Genomic DNA, 18389 nt, shown 5'->3' on the forward strand with positions numbered 1-18389 from the left:
GCAAACAGGACAACATCATCTGCAAAAAGCAGTGACCCAATCCTGAGTCCACCAAACCAAATGTTTAATTCTAAATAGATTAATTTGTCATTTTGGCCTATCAATCTATACCCAATAACCTATCATGACAAAGTGAGGAAATGGTTTCAGAAAGGTTTCCAAACAGATTAAAAAGCAAAATCATGAAATCTGCCTTTCATAAAACAATTCCAGTTTCAGGACATCTTCTGTAAGTCTCTACAAGGTTTGTACACCCAAATTCGGGCAGTTTATCCCATTCTACCTCACAGAGCCTCTCAAGCTCTGTTAGAATGGATGGGAAGCATCTGTAAACTGCCATCTTCGGGTTTCTCCACAGATGTTCCAGGTTTAAGTCTGAGTCACTCAAGGATTGTCAGAAATTGTCTTGGTTGTCTGCTTTGGGTTAGGGTTAGGATTACGGTACAGAATAATAGCATTACTTCTAAGGCTCTAGCACACTGCTCTCCAATTTAACAATTAAGTATTCTCGTTTAAAACTAATTATCTTGGAAAAATTAGTTAAAAAGAATCAAACCCAAATTTAAAAAATAAATTAAGTATAATTAATTAAACCCAATTAAAGCAAAAAAAACCTAATGTTTGTAAAGCCATAATCCAATTGGTCTCTTTTCACAAACGTCGTGTTTTATTCCATTTAGTGTTCTGTTCTAACCCAAACATTACCAGTTGATGAATCTGATTATTAAAGTGTTGATATAAAACTGTGTGTTTGGTTTAATTATCAATAAAACGTAAATCCTGTATAAACAGGGCCTTCAAAGAATTCTTCATCTCCCCAATGTAACTCATTCCACAAGTCTTACAATGAATTGCATAAATACAGTTAGAGGACTGCAACTGAAAACGTTTGAAAATTGACATCTCAATAGACTTAAGTTAGGCTTATGTTTAGGCTAAATGGTGAACCATCAACACAGTCTGAGGTTGTGTACACTTTAGAGCAAGTTTTTTTCAAGGACCTCTCTGTATTTAGCTAGCATTCATCATATCCTTAATTCTGATCAGACTTCTGGTCCCACTACTGAGAAGCAACTCCAAAGCATGGAGCTGCTACCATCATGCTTCACCACTGGACTCATATTAGGCAGGTGATGAGCAGTGCCTGGTCTTCACCAGACACAGAGTCTGTGTCTGGCCTGTTCTCATCTAGATTGTTCTAATGACCTAATGTTCTAATGTCCGAAGAAGTTCTCCAGATGATCTGCAGGTGAGACCTGAAGCAGTTTGCAGATTGAAGTCAAAAGGAAGCCTGCAGCCTCACCTGATTTACTCCGAATTGGGAGGCAGTGGGCAACACTATACAATGTGTGGGAGGATAACATTTATATTTGTGTATTGTGGCTGGTGTTGGGAGGCACGGTGGCGCAGTGGGTAGCGCTGCTGCCTCGCAGTTGGGAGACCTGGGGACCTGGGTTCGCTTCCCGGGTCCTCCCTGCGTGGAGTTTGCATGTTCTCCCCGTGTCTGCGTGGGTTTCCTCCGGGCGCTCCGGTTTCCTCCCACAGTCAAAAGACATGCAGGTTAGGTGGATTGGCGATTCTAAATTGGCCCTAGTGTGTGCTTGGTGTGTGGGTGTGTTTGTGTGTGTCCTGTGGTGGGTTGGCACCCTGCCCAGGTGTGGTTCCTGCCTTGTGCCCTGTGTTGGCTGGGATTGGCTCCAGCAGACCCCCGTCACCCTGTGTTCGGATTCAGCTGGTTGGATAATGGATGGATGGCTGGTGTTTGTATAAGGAAGGTGTTGGAGGTTAATTAAATATCTTTTTCTAAACAGAATTGTGTTTGGACATTATTGTGTCTATGGTTTGGAGCCCAGTGGAGCCTCCATATGTTTACACTTGTTTTGGTGCAAAGTTCAAACATCTGCTCATGTGGTTAGCGTTGGACGGTGTTGCTGTCAACGACATGATGGTATCAATGAGAAAGAAAAAAACATAGAAAATAAAGAAGCATAGCAATATGACAGTGTGATGTTGTCACAAAGATAAAAATAAAAAACAGCAAACAAAAATCTTAAAATGAAATAAAATGAACCCAATCAAAGCACCGTGATATCCCTATATTGATGGATTAAAGGCCAGAAGTCCACATGACTGCCATCATCAAGTTCTTCCATGTGATCCCTGAATACCATGAGGACTGATTGAGATCATTTATGTTAGGTAGAATGCATAGAGGGGGCTGGGTGGTCTTGTGGCCTCGGAACTCTTGCAGATTTTATTGTTTTTCTCCAGCTGTCTGGATTTTATTCTTGTTTTTTCTGTCCTCCCTGGCCATCAGACCTTACTTTTATTCTATGCTAATTAGTATTGTCTAATTATATTTCTTATATATTTAGTCTTTTTTCATCCTGTACAGCACTTTGAGCTACACCATTGTATGAAAATGTGCTATAAAAATAAATGCTGTTGTTGTTGTATTACATAGATTACTTTTTAAAGTAACAAGTAACCTAACTCAATACTTATTTTCTTGAAGTAAAAATATTTGATTTACTTGAAAAAAGCAGATTCACATTCACGGCCTTATTTTAATTAAGGTCAAAATTGAAATCCGTTTTTTTTACACCACTCTATAGTTTCATTTTGCATTGAATGAGTATGAATTGTGGAATCACAACGGCAAATTTAGAACACATGGAGGTTGAGGAGCAAATGCTCTCTCTCGCTGCTATAAATGTAACGTTCTTTCTTGGCCAAATATGCACCTGACCTATGTATGTTTAAAGGATGCTGATGAGATATGAAACATAACCAGTAGTCAGTGTGCAGGCTGCCCATGTGAATAAGCTACTCTTTTGGGTTCATATATTTGTAACTCTGACTCTGAAGGAGTCAGTGCCTCACCAGCCATGAACCTCACCGCACGTCACTGAGTAAAATAGTAGTAGGAAATTGTACGTTGATTTTTGTCATCAGCAGTCCAAAATCTATAAGTTACATTTGTTGGCTTTCAGCTCTCTACAACACGTGACACGTTCTCCTGTTTTTCTCCTTTTCTTCTAGAATCACATTCAACCTTTTGCAACACCCGTTACTTGAGCACACAGCCACTATGTATTTCCTCTGGCTAAGCTTTAGACTTGGATTGAACCCTAACATTATGTAATAAATGTAATAATTATCTACCATTTGTCTCTGGTGCCTCTGAGAGAAACAACAGAGTAATGAATGGGTTTCTTAACCTAGGTCAATGTCTCTAAACGTTATTCCATTAAAGAGTGCTTCCCTATACACATTAAACATTACAAAGATGATGTATGACCAATGGCTGGCTCATATTCACAGTTCATGTGTCTGATCAAGGTATCGAGTCAAGGTCAGATGTCATTGGAATGGGCATTTGGTATTTTTTTCTAAATGAAATAAGGGAAACCTTCTAGAAAAATCTTTACCTTTTACATCAGAAGAATGGAACAGACTGCCACATACATGCTCCTGTGTCAAATAAGTAAATCAATGAGCTTTTTCTGCCATTAGCAAATGTAGTGCTGTTTTCCTAAAGCCCTTGAATCTGTTAAATAGCAGTTTGTTTGTCCTAGAAGACAATAATTGATTAGGAGAAATTCATGACCGGCACTGCTGATTAAGGATAAGCAATGAATTAATTAAAAGAGATAAAGCCCTACAAAATCAATTCTTCATACTACACATCTGTCAGGTATTTCCAGTCCACTTAGTTCTCTCCATCCATTTACAATGCCCACTTTATGGAAGTTCAGATTCTCGGGGAGCTGAGGCCAATGAAGGTAGAATTAGGTTGTCAATTTAAGGGGTTCATTTTGAGTTGCCAGTTAACATAATGGCTTTGAATCATGGGTAGAAAACTAACGTATCAGAGAAAAAGCCACAAGAACATGGGAAAAGCATGCAAACTCCAAACAGCATGAGGCAGCAACACCTCCACTGTCCTACCTTGTCATCCTGCTATGATTATTCACGTCATTATGTGTATTTACAGTATGTCTTTCCTATTAATAATTCCAATGAATGCACATTCTCTATGAGAGTTTTTGGGTTGTTTACTGTAGTGGAGTGAATGATAAAACAGAGTGAGTCCCAAAATAGTTATGGTGCCTACTGGGTAAACCCCATTTAATTCAGACAAAAAAAGAAAAAAGAAGTCAACATGCGGATGGCGTTCCTTAGGAAGGGCTGATCTGAAGTCATCAGGCTCTCGGGTCAAAATGAGATGCCACCTTCCAGTTAGGTCTTCTTTTTCGGTTGGTCGGAGAGGAAAGGGCGGGGATTCTCTGGCTCTATGGCCCTTTGTGAGCAGTTACTCAGTGCTTTTAGGGAAAAAAGGAGACAAGATTGTTAGTGACAGCGCCCCCTGTCATCCCGGGGTGGTACTACATATGGTAGGTGAGCCTGAAAGAAGACCCTCTGGCATGCATATGTGACACAGATAGCTTCTTTATAAATCTTTGGTATTGTATCGTTCTAATAATTGATATTCTGTTTCACTTCATAGTTTAATTATTTCTAGTTTGTTTTGATTTTTTTCTATGTGCAAGTACACTTTGTTCCACCTGATGCGAATGTTCTCTTGCTTTTAGTTTGGCTTCAATGTATTCATGAACTTTAGTTCACAGAACAGCCTTCTGCCTCTTTCATGCTTCTCTTTTCAGTAACTTTTGTAACTTTCTTCAGAGAAAGCCAGAAATAGAGAAAGCCAGAGATGATGCTTAAATCAGAAACCAAGCAAAGTTTGTAGCCAAAAAGTCAGCCCTGTCTTACGTTAATGCCTAATGCAGAAACCAAAATTGCAAAGTCAAAAAGGAAAAGTAAGACGTCTGAAAATGATCTCAAAAGGCTAAAAGCAATGCAGAACGCATGTTCTATAAAGTTGTCCAATGCCAGATAGCAGAAAGTGCATGGAGCTGACCTTTACATAACAAAAAATGTAATCCCATTTGGCATCACTGTGACATCAGAAACATAATGCTAAAATTAAACAATGCAAATTCTACTGCTTTTTACATCCTATGAACAATTACGCTTCAAATTTAACTTCTCATCAATACAGTTCTTCCACTACTTTCAAGCAATGAGAAGTCAAGCAAAAATTACATCTTTTATTGGCTAACTAAAAAGATTTCAGAACAACTCAGGCCCCTTCTTCAGGCAAGATGATTACATCTTGAAAACTTGCATATTGTAATCTTTTTAGTTATCCAATAAAAGATGTCATTTTGCTTGACTTCCCATTACATCCATGATGGCACAACACCCTAGTACTGCTATTACTTTCAAGCTAGAAACTTTGCTAAACAGAACCTGGCCAATTTTCCTCACCTCCCACCTATTTCTATTTTAGAAAAAATATTGAACAGTCTTGAAGACTTAGATATCATCTCTACAATGTAGCCTCAGTAGAAAAGCATAACAAAACACAGAATTGTCTAATCGTTCTGATGTAGAGTTACCAATCTATATAATATAACCTTTTTTAATAACTGGAAAGAAGTAGAATGGTGGCATGGTGGCGCCGTGGTAGCGCTGCTGCCTCGCAGTTAGGAGACCTGGGTTCACTTCCGGGGTCCTCCCTGCATGGAGTTTGCATGTTCTCCCCGTGTCTGCGTGGGTTTCCTCCCACAGTCCAAAGACATGCAGATTAGGTGCATTGGAAATCCTAAAATTGTTCCTAGTGTGTGTGTGTGCCCTGCAGTGGGCTGGCGCCCCGCCCAGGATTTGTTCCTGCCTTGCGCCCTGTGTTGGCTGGGATTGGCTCCAGCAGACCTCTGTGACCCTGTGTTAGTATATAGCGGGTTGGACAATGACTGAATTTGTAAAAATATTTTAAAGTCCCTTCCTTTCAAAGACCCCAGGGTAAATTAGGGAAAGGATCTTTCACTTAATATTTCAGAAAAAGAGTGGAAGGCAGCCATGCACAGAATACACTTGAGCTCCATATATGCAAGACACTCAATCATTTCACTTGGAATCTTCTATCAAGCACATTAATCTCATTTAAAATTTGCCAAAATGTTTCAAGGGCAAGATTCAAACTGTGAATGTTGTAAACGAGCTCCAGCCTCACTGGGGAACATGTTCTGTATGGGCACCAAATTAGCAACAATTTGGACAAAAATCTTGCATGTCTATCAGACCCCCTTGGTGTCACAATCACTCCTAACCCATTAACAGCCGTGTTTGGTGGTCACCCAGATGGGATTAAAGTCAAGAAGGACAAACAAACTGTAATGGCCTTTACCTCACTACTAACATGTAGACTTGTCTTGCTCAACTGGTGGTAGCCCACCACTTTCAAGTCAGTGGGTAACTGATGTTCTATACGATTTGAAATTGGAAAAAGTCAAATTCTCACTTAGAGGATCTGTGTAAAACCTTTTAAAATAAAGCAGGATCTAATCAGTGATATTTTAGAATAAGCTTCCATTTCAGGGAAAAAGATACTTTTCCTTTCTTGCTGCTTTTAAAGAGTAGTTGGGGTTGTTGGTTCTCCTCTCTTTCACTTCGTTAGGGGTTGAATTTTGGTTTGTGTGTCTACCGCCGTAATTCGATGCATTCATAATAAAAGTAACAATTTACTTCATGAGGTATAAGCACATATTAAACAAGCATAGTGGAATCAAATATTTGAAACATTCAAATGTGTGCTTCAATTTAAATGTTTATGGTCTAAACCAGGGGTGCCCAACTCCAGTCCTGGAGGGCCACAGTGGCTGAAGGTTTTCATTCTCACCCTTTTCTTAATGAGTGACCTGTTTTTGCTGCTAATTAACTTCTTTTGAATTCATTTTATTTGACTTGCTCAGACTCAGACCCCTCAATTGTTTCATTTTTCCTTAATTAGCAGTCAAACAATAATGAGATACAAAATGAGCCAAAACAGGACCAGCAACAGGACCATCATACAATATCTGAAAATAAAGAAAGGTGAAGGTCTCAGGAATGCTAATCTGCTCTTAGAAAAGAGGAAATCCACAATTTCGGACATGTCTGCTATTGCACAATGAGAGCCGCAACAAGCCACGCAATTAAAGAACGAGTTTAATTAACGACGAGACTCTGCACCTCATTAAGCAACTGGTTGGAGTGAAATTGGTTGGAGTTTGAGGCCCTGACTTAGTTGGCCTTCTGTTGGCTCCCACACTTCACATGTCACTTCTGTTTGGGTGCCATTGAAGGAAGAAATGAAGCAATTCAGAGGAACGATGAAGAAATTCAGGGGAACAAATCTTAAAAAAACAAAGTCAATTAAAATGAATTCAAAAGAATTAGCAGCACAAACAGATCACTAATTAAGTAAAGGGTTAGAATGAAAACCTGCAGCCACTGTGGCCCTCCAAGACTGGAGTTGGGCACCCCTGGTCTAAACAATCTCAACTGTAATAGAAATTATTCACTGTGATGGATGTTCAAAGAGGTATAGATCCCTAATAAAGGATCAAAAATAACATCATATTCGCAATCTCTGACCTTAAGTAACAAAACAATGCCTCACATGCCTATGTTCGAAAATTGTAATTTTTAACCTTCTGGGGGTGGGTCTTAGAGGGCTAGGACCACCAGTAATGAAACAAATATGCTACCTGGCTGCGCCGTAAGATGGCTGCATTGACGAAAGCTCCGATACACATTTCATTGTATGTTGACCCTGTGTTAACCTATATATGACAAATAAACCTAAACCTAAACCTAAATATTCTAATATTTGTGATCAACAACCTTGAAATAGCAAAAAACGGTGCTCAACATCCTAATATTACTGATTCCGGTTATTTCAAAGTTTTGTGAAAAGCAGTAACTTTGACCCCACGTATCCCATTAAGGAGTGAACCTCTGTGGTCTGCTAATGTGGCTTGCACAAATTCACATGCTTTTTAACACATCTATTGGTTTACTATCATAAGGGTGTAGTTCCTTGTGCAAAATCTGGTCAAAAATGGCCTTAAAATGCTGTTTTCGTTTTCAGATCTACCCAAAAAGCTCAACATCATGCAAAACTAGACAAGTCCATCCATCCATCCATTATCCAACCCGCTATATCCTAAGTACAGGGTCATGGGGGTCTGCTGGAGCCAATCCCAGCCAACACAGGGCACAAGGCAGGAAACAAATCCCTGGGCAAGTCAAAAGGTATATTCTGTTTGGGGTTTTTCTCCTACCTGGAGGCACCAGACCACAAAACAAAAAAACAAAATGAAGCGATTTCAAAGCGTTTGTAAGTAATTCTTCTAAACACAATTAAATGTGCAAATATGGAACAAAAGCATTATTAAACATTTAAAAGTACTGCCAAAATGAGTTCACAGCAGCTGAGAATTCCAAAATATAAAAAAGTAATTGCATGTTGTAACAAAACACACAAGAGTTAACACAAAATTTTGGGTTTCCAGCATAAAAAGCAGTAGGGTACAACATCGATATCGTTGACAACTATTTTCCTTGATGGTCAAGCTAACGACTGACGCCATGTTGACTGTGGCAAGGATCATTATCCTACAGAAGGCAATGAGAAGTCAAGTAAAATGACACCTTTTATTGGCTAACTAGAAAGATTACAATATGCAAACTTTCGAGGCAACTCAGGCCTCTTCTTCAGGTGGCATTGCATCTCAAAAGCTTGCATACTGCAATCTTTTTAGTTGGCCAATTGTGAAATGATCAGACTCGACACACTTAAAAAGGTTTGGGGCAGCCACCTCCCTGGCTGCAATGGATTTGAAAATCAACATGGATGTGCATTCGATGGAGTCCAAACAAGAACTGAATCACTGTTGTAAAGATAGCGGCTTTAAATGCCAAGACCAGAAGTGATGTAAGGAACTGGAAGTGATGTAATTCTGGCCGCCGGAACTGGAAGTGACATTTTCAAGAACGAATCAGACAGGTTTTCTTGTGTTTGGTCTGCAGAGATAACAGATGAAGGTTTAGCACACCCCACCACCCCCTGGCCTGGCATGGAATTACCCTCACTTGGTCCATACAGCTTCCTCCTACTCACACGTGTGTGACACAATAAAAGGTGTCATTTTGCTTGACTTCTCATTATATCCATAATGGCTAACACGGTACAACACCCTAGTACTACAGAAGGCAGAAAGGGTAGAGTTGAAGGTGGCATTGATCTGGAATCTGGGGTCTTCTTCTTGGTCATCAGCTAAAGAAGAAATGGGCATGAGTCATTGTGTATTTATCAAATCCTTTCTCTGTTCCCTTAAATCTAATCCCCATAAAGAATGGAATGAGGAGAATATGTTCATCCTAACTATGGAAGACAGAGATTGACTGCAAGAAACTTGAGTTAATTTCTAACAAACAAACCCATGGTTGAATACAGATAGCTACATGGAACTGCCTGTTATTTCTAAATTACCCGCTTATCAGAAGCAAAATCACAACAAGCCACCAATGACAAAAGTGCCACCATATAAAATCAAAGTATTACTAAGTGTCGCATCATGGCTTAATTCTGAACTGAGCAGACTGAGTGAAGGAACAAACTGGAGAAGAAGCCAACCTCACCAATGAGCTGAATTACAACAACTGTCCATTACGTTTCTTCCTGATAATCGTGATCTGAACTTGACAACTAAAACTACTATGTGGTCTGTGGTTTGTGTAACAGCCCATGCTCTCAACATGGCCTCCACACTAAAGAGCACCAATTACCTGGACTTACTGGCTTCATTGCTTATCACTGTCACATAGCTGAGGACAACACGAAATCTGGGAAGGAACAAACCAAATAATGAGTAGAACATCTAAAATGCATGTTAAATATAAGGTCTAAGTTAATATAAAAATGCAATAGACAAAGATAAGATAAAGTGATTTTCAGATAACAGCCAAGAGAAGGAAATAATGAATCTTTGTTAATGCTTTCTTGTAAATGGAACTCAACAGGCATAAATAATGGATGGGCTGCCATGAATTAAAGCTAAGGGAAGCCCATCAGTAAGGTAATATTCACAAGATGAGGATGAGCACATCTAAGTAAGAGCACTGACACTTTGTTAAAAATGTTTCCATCATGCCACAGACTGTGTTAATGTGTCTGAATGCTGTCTGGTTTGTCCATTAAAACTGCTCAAGTTTCTTATTAGTGCTGTGTATTTACTGTACTTATTGATCTTTTGCTTATTGTGAAAAATGTTGCAAAACTGGTCAAGCAAACTCATAGATAATACAGATGTAAAACTAACAATTTATTTGCGCATAGCTTGGTTTGGTCAAGTATTTCCATCAATCAAACTGTGTGAATTGTTTGTCGCTCCAAAATGAACATGTGCCATGTCAGGCTGCTTTATTGAGGAAACATGATTGTAAATGTATAGAATCACCAGAAATCAATATTTAGAAAACATAAAAATAAAATAAATACATAAATAAAAAATCCATATTCTCAGACGCAATCTCAAACAGGCTAATTCAAGTCAGAGTCATGCGGCACCTGGGCCTATTCTGGTGGCATTAAGCGCAATATTATCAAAAACATTTTGGCTTTCGTAAATGGCACATCAGGGAAAAACAAATAATTATACTGCTGTAGGCCTCTCTAACTGAAATATTAACTTACCAAACTAATAATATCTTTTCCTCTTTTGTTAATGACTAGTTAAACGTGCAAGTTCAAGCACCCTTCATGTCACAAAAAAAAAAATCAAATAATGGGGTACTGGTGTCTAGTCTGTTAGCTGGCATCATATCAATGAGATGCCCACTGATATTGTCATTATCCGACAAAATACAGCCATAGAAATTTAACCACTAAGTAAAGTGAGAGCTTCACCAAGATTTCAGAACATGGTGGGTTTACCATTTTTTCACAGGTAGGCCTAATGTTATTATTATCATTGTTAACTATACATTGCAAGTTTAAAAATATACAATTTAAAAGATCTGCTCATACCAGTTGTGAAATGATATAACGGACACCACAAAATGTTTGGGGTAGCCACCCTGTATACTTGAAGACTAGGTCCGAAAAAGAAAAAAAGAGTTGAGTCCACAATTGAACGGTCTCATTACCAGAAAAATGGGGCTTTTACAGCCGGATAGAGGAAATGACGTCATCAGGCCCTTAAGTGGAAATGGCGTAATCGGGTAACGAAACCTGACGTGACATCATCGGGACCGGAACCGGAAGTGATGTCTTCGGGACCAGACTGACTTTCCCATAATTGGTCTGTAGAAGAAAGAGAGAAAGGGTTAGTGCACACTGCCACCCCCTGGTCAGGCATGGAATTACCCTCTTTTGAGCCCTTTCACTCATGTGTGCATGGGAGGGAGCTAAACAGCTCAAAAGGGAGCGTCATAGTCTTTTTTTATTTTTATGGTCCAGCTTGAATGCATTTTTGTTCACTCTAGTTTAAATCCATCCATCCATCCATTTTCCAGCCCGCTGAATCTGAACACAGGGTCACAAGGGTCTGCTGGGGCCAATCCCAGCCAACACAGGGCACAAGGCAGGAACCAATCCCGGGCAGGGCGCCAACCCACCGCAGGACACACACACCAAGCACACACACAAGGGCCAATTTACAGTAGAATCACCAATCCACCTAACCTGCATGCCTTTGAACTGTGGGAGGAAACCGCAGCACCCGGAGGAAACCCACGCAGACATGGGGAGAACATGCAAACTCTACACAGGGAGGACCCAGGAAGCGAACCTGGGTCTCCTTACTGCGAGGCAACAGCACTACCAAATTACTTATTTTTGATCATCTTCATTTGCGGTCCTTGAGTGGATCTCCTCTGTTAAGTTATCCTATAAATCCTGAATCCTGGGGTCTCATTTATCCAAGGTGACATACAACATTTGAGATTTAATCGGTTACATTTCTTTTGTTTTTTTTGCAGTTGGAGCACAGGCAGGTAAAATGACTCGCTTGTGGTCACCAAGGGTCAGTTGCAGTTTACTCAGAGGTGGTTTCTGAACTTGCAGCAGATCAAGATAAGATTACGTAGTGTGATAGTAAGAGGTGATGATCCTCAGGTCAAAGTCCTGTCTCACTGAACAGCAATCAAGATCACTCCCAAGTTTAACAAAGCCGCAGCTCATCTTGTTTTGACTTCATGTCTCTCCTCGGTTTACTCAGCTGGCCGTCTAACTGCCAGTTGATGATGGGGCTCTGGCACTTAATGTCTCACTGTCTCTCAATTCACGATGTGCCCTACACATTCCTCTCCATTCAAAGGGGCAGAGCACATGAAAAAAGTATGCCCTTATGTAAACTTGTTAAAAAATGGTTCTAATTGTTAAGCTACATTAAATTGCCTGTCATTATTGAGGTGTCATTTATTAACTTTATATGTATCAAAGCATTAAAATATATACGAAAAAAGCAGGAAAATGCCTACGCCAAGAGAAAAATCAAATTTATAAAACCTGGTATACACACATTTTTACATAATTTATATGTGCCCTGAAACATCCGTACCCTCATTTTGATGAAGAATTCACCGCCCAGACCATAACTGTTACACCACCAGACAAATATGACAGACTTTGTTTTGTGATGGAATATGCCAATGGTGAAGACCTCTTCTTTCACCTCTCAGGAGAATGTGTTTTTACTGAAGACTGTGCTCGTTTCTATGGGGCCGAGATTGTGTCTGCTCTAGATTGTCTGCATTCAAGAGATGTTGTCTACAGAGAACTAAAGCTTGAGAATATGATGTTGGACAAAGATGGTCACATTAAGATTACAGACTTTGGCCTTTGTAAAGAAGGTATTACAGATGGAGCCACGATGAAGTGTTTCTGTGGTACCTTGCCCCCTGAGGTGCTGGAAGACAGTGATTATGGCCGGGCAGTAGACTAGTGGGGGTAGGTGTGGTCATGCAACCAAGACCATGAATGACTCTTCGAGCTTTTTCTTATGGAGGAAATACTCTTCCCTAGAAGCCTGTACTGTATATAGAGCATGCCAATCAAACTTATATATATGCAATCACGATGCTGCAGAACTTCATTGGCTGGTAGAGCAGCTCTCTCTTGATGTATTGATATCCCACCACCTGCATTTAAGAGTATCTGGTTGTACTCTACAACTGAGAGTGCCATATCATGTTCAGCATTATAGCGCATTTCCTTTGCACTCTGGAGATCCAGGGAAAGTGTAAGGTGCTAGCATCTGAGTGGCACATGTAATGAATGATGTCATTGCTGCTACAATGAACTGTACAGTCTAAATGGGTTCAGGCAGTTACCTTACCAAACAGGCCAGCCACTACATATTTCATCATCAAGTGTATAAAAACTACTTTTCCTCAAAATAAATGAATCACTGGATGACCCAGGCCATGGATACACAATGTTTGCCTGTCACATCTTGGCCAACTTGTGCATTAAAGGAAATTCACTGTTTGCAGTTAACAAAAACAACTTCATTCTTGCTAGGTGCCCTTATTGCAAAACGAGTGCAGTAAATTCCTCTGATTACGTTAGAAGAGCTGGACACTGCTGCAAATTGCCTTTTTATTTTGGCAAAACATTTTTTTTATGTATGTACAACCACACCATACAAGATCTGGATGTGCTACCTTACCACAGTTAATGGCTTCAGGCACAGCAGGCATGATGGAGATACTTCTGACCGGTCAGTGAGCTCTTTGAGAATTGACAACAGGTAACCTACTGTATATCAACTGGCAAAAAAACAAAAAAGTTCTTCAGTACATATATATATATATATATATATATATATATATATATATATATATATATATATATATATATATATATATATATATATATATATATATACTGTATATATACTAGCTGCCCTTCGCTACTCCGCCCATGTAGTAGTGAAATAATGTAATTCTGGCCAAGCAGAAGGTAGTTACACTCAAACGTCAAATGTTGGCACTGTGTCTGATTGTGTTCAGCTCTGATGGGAGAGCATCCCCAGGTGGGGAGAAAAGCACTTGGCCGTGATATCTCTGGCAATCAGAAGCTCTCCTCTAAAACACATACAGCTGTGATCTCTTTCTCAAAAATGTCAAATGTCACTCCTTAACAATCTCTAGATGATAGTCTCTGTTGAACAAACAGGTGTCACTTGATAAGCAGAGGCCAGGTGCACTCCAACACGTGGCGAGACGTAGACTAACTCAAACAGAGGCTGGCACATGAGTGAGTAAGGAGGGCCCCTCCCTCTCAGCCCACAGCCACTTTCTCAAATTTGCGCAAATAAATCGGTACCGTAGGGAACTATGGTATTTATCGCAATGAGAGAAGTCGCAAAATCAACCGGAATAGTTAAAGCAAATTATAGTAAAAACCCGATCTAAATCTATTAAGCAGTTCTCTCGTGAAAAGCGAACAGACATACATACAGACAGACTGCCATTGGATTATATATATATATATATATATATATATATAAATATAGATATAGAAATAGAAACAAGACAGGAACAGCATAAAGTGTTGGGGTTCCCAAAGGCAAACCAAAAAAACAAACACATTTTACAATAATCGTTGAGAACATCTTTTCAGACAGGAGTCTAAGTGTCACTTACCTAAGATGGTAGATCTTCTGGCTTTAGGCATTTCTGGCAGGAAGAGGCAGATCCAGGTGAGCGGACACAAGAAGTGATGTCAGTGATGTTAAAGGTGTCAATCTTCTGGGGCCTCATTTATAAACAGTGCCTATGCACAAAAATGTTGCGTACTCCCGTTTCCACGCTGACATCGTGATGTATAAAACCTAAACTTGCCGTAAAGCAACGCAGATTTTCACGGCAGCTCAAACCCTGGCATACGCAAGTTCTCCGCTCGGTTTTGCAAACTGGCTGCACCCAGCGTCAAAGCAGTGCTTTTGTTCCAGTATGGTTTCCCTTTCTTTTTTAGATCCACATCCCTGACGCAGCTTTATCAAATACACTGAAATTAACCGCATATTGTTTATTAGTTTATGGCATCTGATTGTAATTAACCTGTAACAATATAATGGTCCACGGAATGGCAAACTATTCCAAATACCATAGCTGCTTTAGCATGGTTTCTTTCAATACACCACTCATAGTATTTATCGAACTGTATCTGAGTGTGGAATCACAGCTCTACAGCAGCTGATTGGTATACAGCATCAAGCACACGCTGCCTCAGCCATGCTGCCTAGTTGAACTGCTCTCATATGGCAAAAGCTTCAGAGCCTTTCCTGTACTGACCTCGCAGCTCAGAAACAGTTTCATCCCAAGAACTATAAACGCACTCAATCAGTCCATCAAGTGCTCCTTGTAGAACTGTTTATACTTATAAGTACAATCACCTCACTGTAAACTTGCAATACAGTTATAATATTGCACAACCTGAGCCACTTTATAAAGATTGGAATTACATATGATGACGATATCATTTTTAAGAAATGCAGCAAAATATTTTTATTACATTATACAGATAAAATGTTAACATCATTTAAATAATCTATATTGTTAATAATTAAACATGTGAGGACACGGTGGCGCAGTGCTAGCGACGATCTGGTGCCCCGTTCAGAGATTGTTCCTGCCTCGTGCTGCATTCTTGCTGGGGCTGGCGTGATACTGGAAGGATATATATATACAGTCAGTCAGTCATTGAACAACCCGCTATATCCTAACACAGGGTCACGGGGGTCTGCTGAAGCCAATCCCAGCCAGCACAGGGCGCAAGGCTGGAACAAACCCCGGGCAGGGCGCCATCCCACCACAGGGCACATGCACACACACACCCACCCACACACCAAGCACACAATAGGGACAATTTAGGATTGCCAATGCACCTAACCTACATGTCTTTGGGAGGAAACCCACGCAGACACGGGGAGAACACGCAAACTCCACACAGGGAGGACCTGGGAAGCGAACCCAGGTCTCCTTACTGCGGGGCATCAGTGCTACCACTGTGCCTATATATACAGTAATACTTTATATATAATCTTCATTTGGATCTTGATCTTTGTTTGTCCGCGAATTCACTGCCTTGTTTGGTGTTCCTGCTGTGTTCAGTAGAGGGCAGTAGTGATGGAGGAGGAGAGGAAGTGAGGGGGAGGATCGTTGGATGAGGTTGGAGTGTGGTGATTAAAGTGGATTGAACTAAAGGAGACTACGTGCTATTTGTACTGGCTGAATACACAACACCTTGGTTATTAGTTTTGTTTACAAACACTGTCGATACCACTCTTTGTGTTTAGATCTGGCGTCGACACCTGCTTTGTGTTTAGATCTGGCATCGACACCTGCTTCATTGTCGAGACTGTGGTTTTTTGTGTTTCTATCGACCGTCATTGGCAGCACTTCGTCCAAATCGAATGTTCACCCACTTCTTGGAGTCGGCAGTCAGAGTATATAAGTCGGGCACACTTCTGTGATTTTCCATCAGTCGGCGTTTGGAGTTCAAGAAAGAAGCATTGGTTCTTCCTTACTCTTTGGATTGCCACAAAGCAACCTGCGAGATTGGAGAAAGGTTGAGAAGAGATCGTGAGAGGAAACGACAGCGTCATGAAAACGAGACGGACTGTGAACGGAGAGAAGCAGAAATGCTGCTCCACCACCACATAATTACTATTCGGACAGTGATTCCGAGTAGGCCATTCCTATCGAAACAAAGTCCAAGGGTTTTGTTTTGTAATTTTGTTTCCCTTATAAAAAATCATAATGCTGTGCGACGAAGGGCCCAGTTCATGACTGGCAGCCGCGTTTAAACAGGGAGCCCTTCACAGACAACTTTAACATGCGCAACGTAGTTGGGCACACATGGCTAGTATATATATATATATCCATCCATCCATCCATTATCCAACCCGCTGAATCCAAACACAGGGTCACGGGGGTCTGCTGGAGACAATCCCAGCCAACATAGGGCACAAGGCAGGAACCAATCCCAGGCAGGGTGCCAACCCACCGCAGGACACACACAAACACACCCACACACCAAGCACACACTAGGGCCAATTTAGAATCGTCAATCCACCTAACCTGCATGTCTTTGGACTGTGGGAGGAAACCGGAGCGCCCGGAGGAAACCCACACGGACACGGGGAGAACATGCAAACTCCACGCAGGGAGGACCCAGAAAACGAACCCAGGTCCCCAGGTCTCCCAACTGCGAGGCAGCAGCTCTACCCACTGCGCCACCGTGCCGCCCATATATATATATATATATCCATCCATCCATCCATTTTCCAACCCGCTGAATCCGAACACAGGGTCACGGGGGTCTGCCGGAGCCAATCCCAGCCAACACAGGGCACAAGGCAGGAAACAATCCTGGGCAGGGTGCCAACCCACCGCAGGACACACACAAACACACCCACACACCAAGCACACACTAGGGCCAATTTAGAATCGCCAATCCACCTAACCAGCATGTCTTTGGACTGTGGGAGGAAACCGGAGCGCCCGGAGGAAACCCACGCAGACACGGGGAGAACATGCAAACTCCATGCAGGGAGGACCCGGGAATCGAACCCAGGTCCCCAGATCTCCCAACTGCGAGGCAGCAGCGCTACCCACTGCGCCACCGTGCCGCCCATATATATATATATATACTTTATATACATTACTACATATACAGTATATACAGAGAGAGAGAGAAAGAGATTGAGAGATCCATACTGTACTTCAAAATAATGGTTCTAAATGGTGTTTTACTGGTTTGTGTTATTCCTCATAGAACCATTGCTTGAGAAGGACCAGTTCCATTCTATAAAGGGTTCTTTGCATATGAATTTGGCTCTTTGAACTTTAAAAAGGTTCCTAATATGTGGGCAAAATAGAAATATTTAAGCTGCCTAGCAGGATAGTAAAAGATCAAGAAAACAGCCATAGGCTGTGCTACAATCTATTCATAGTTGTTTATGGAGTCCTCTATGGATCTAAATAAATAAAGGCTCTTTCTGGAACTTTAATGTGGATAGCTCTTTTGGGGACTAAAAGGGATTTTTTTCTATATAGCAATTTTTTGAAGAATTACTTTGGAACTTTTATTTTTAAGAAGGTACATTCATACATTTTATACATACATTTTTTGCTGAAGCCTCTTCTAGAAACTTCTAGTACAAGGCAGTAACTGACGCCAGGCCATGGAAGGCCACATTTGTCTTTATAACTAAACTTTCTCACTTGGGGAAGGTTGAGACATTTTATTGAAATTAATGGTCAACAAAGTGCAGTGTCCAGGTATACAGAAAAAGTAAAGCTTCATCATAAGCGACTCGTGGCTGCACATTTCTCATAAACGTGTAGCTTATGAAGGAGGGACATTTTTTAATACGCCGTTAAGTGCAATAATTAATAAACAGAATTAATGATTTGCATAATTGTGTTAGTCAAGTTTTGGCAATTTACGCTGTTAGTTAATCGCTAAGTAAATGCAGCATATTATG

Source organism: Erpetoichthys calabaricus, chromosome 3 (assembly GCF_900747795.2).
Source record: "Erpetoichthys calabaricus chromosome 3, fErpCal1.3, whole genome shotgun sequence".
NCBI lineage: Eukaryota > Metazoa > Chordata > Cladistia > Polypteriformes > Polypteridae > Erpetoichthys > Erpetoichthys calabaricus.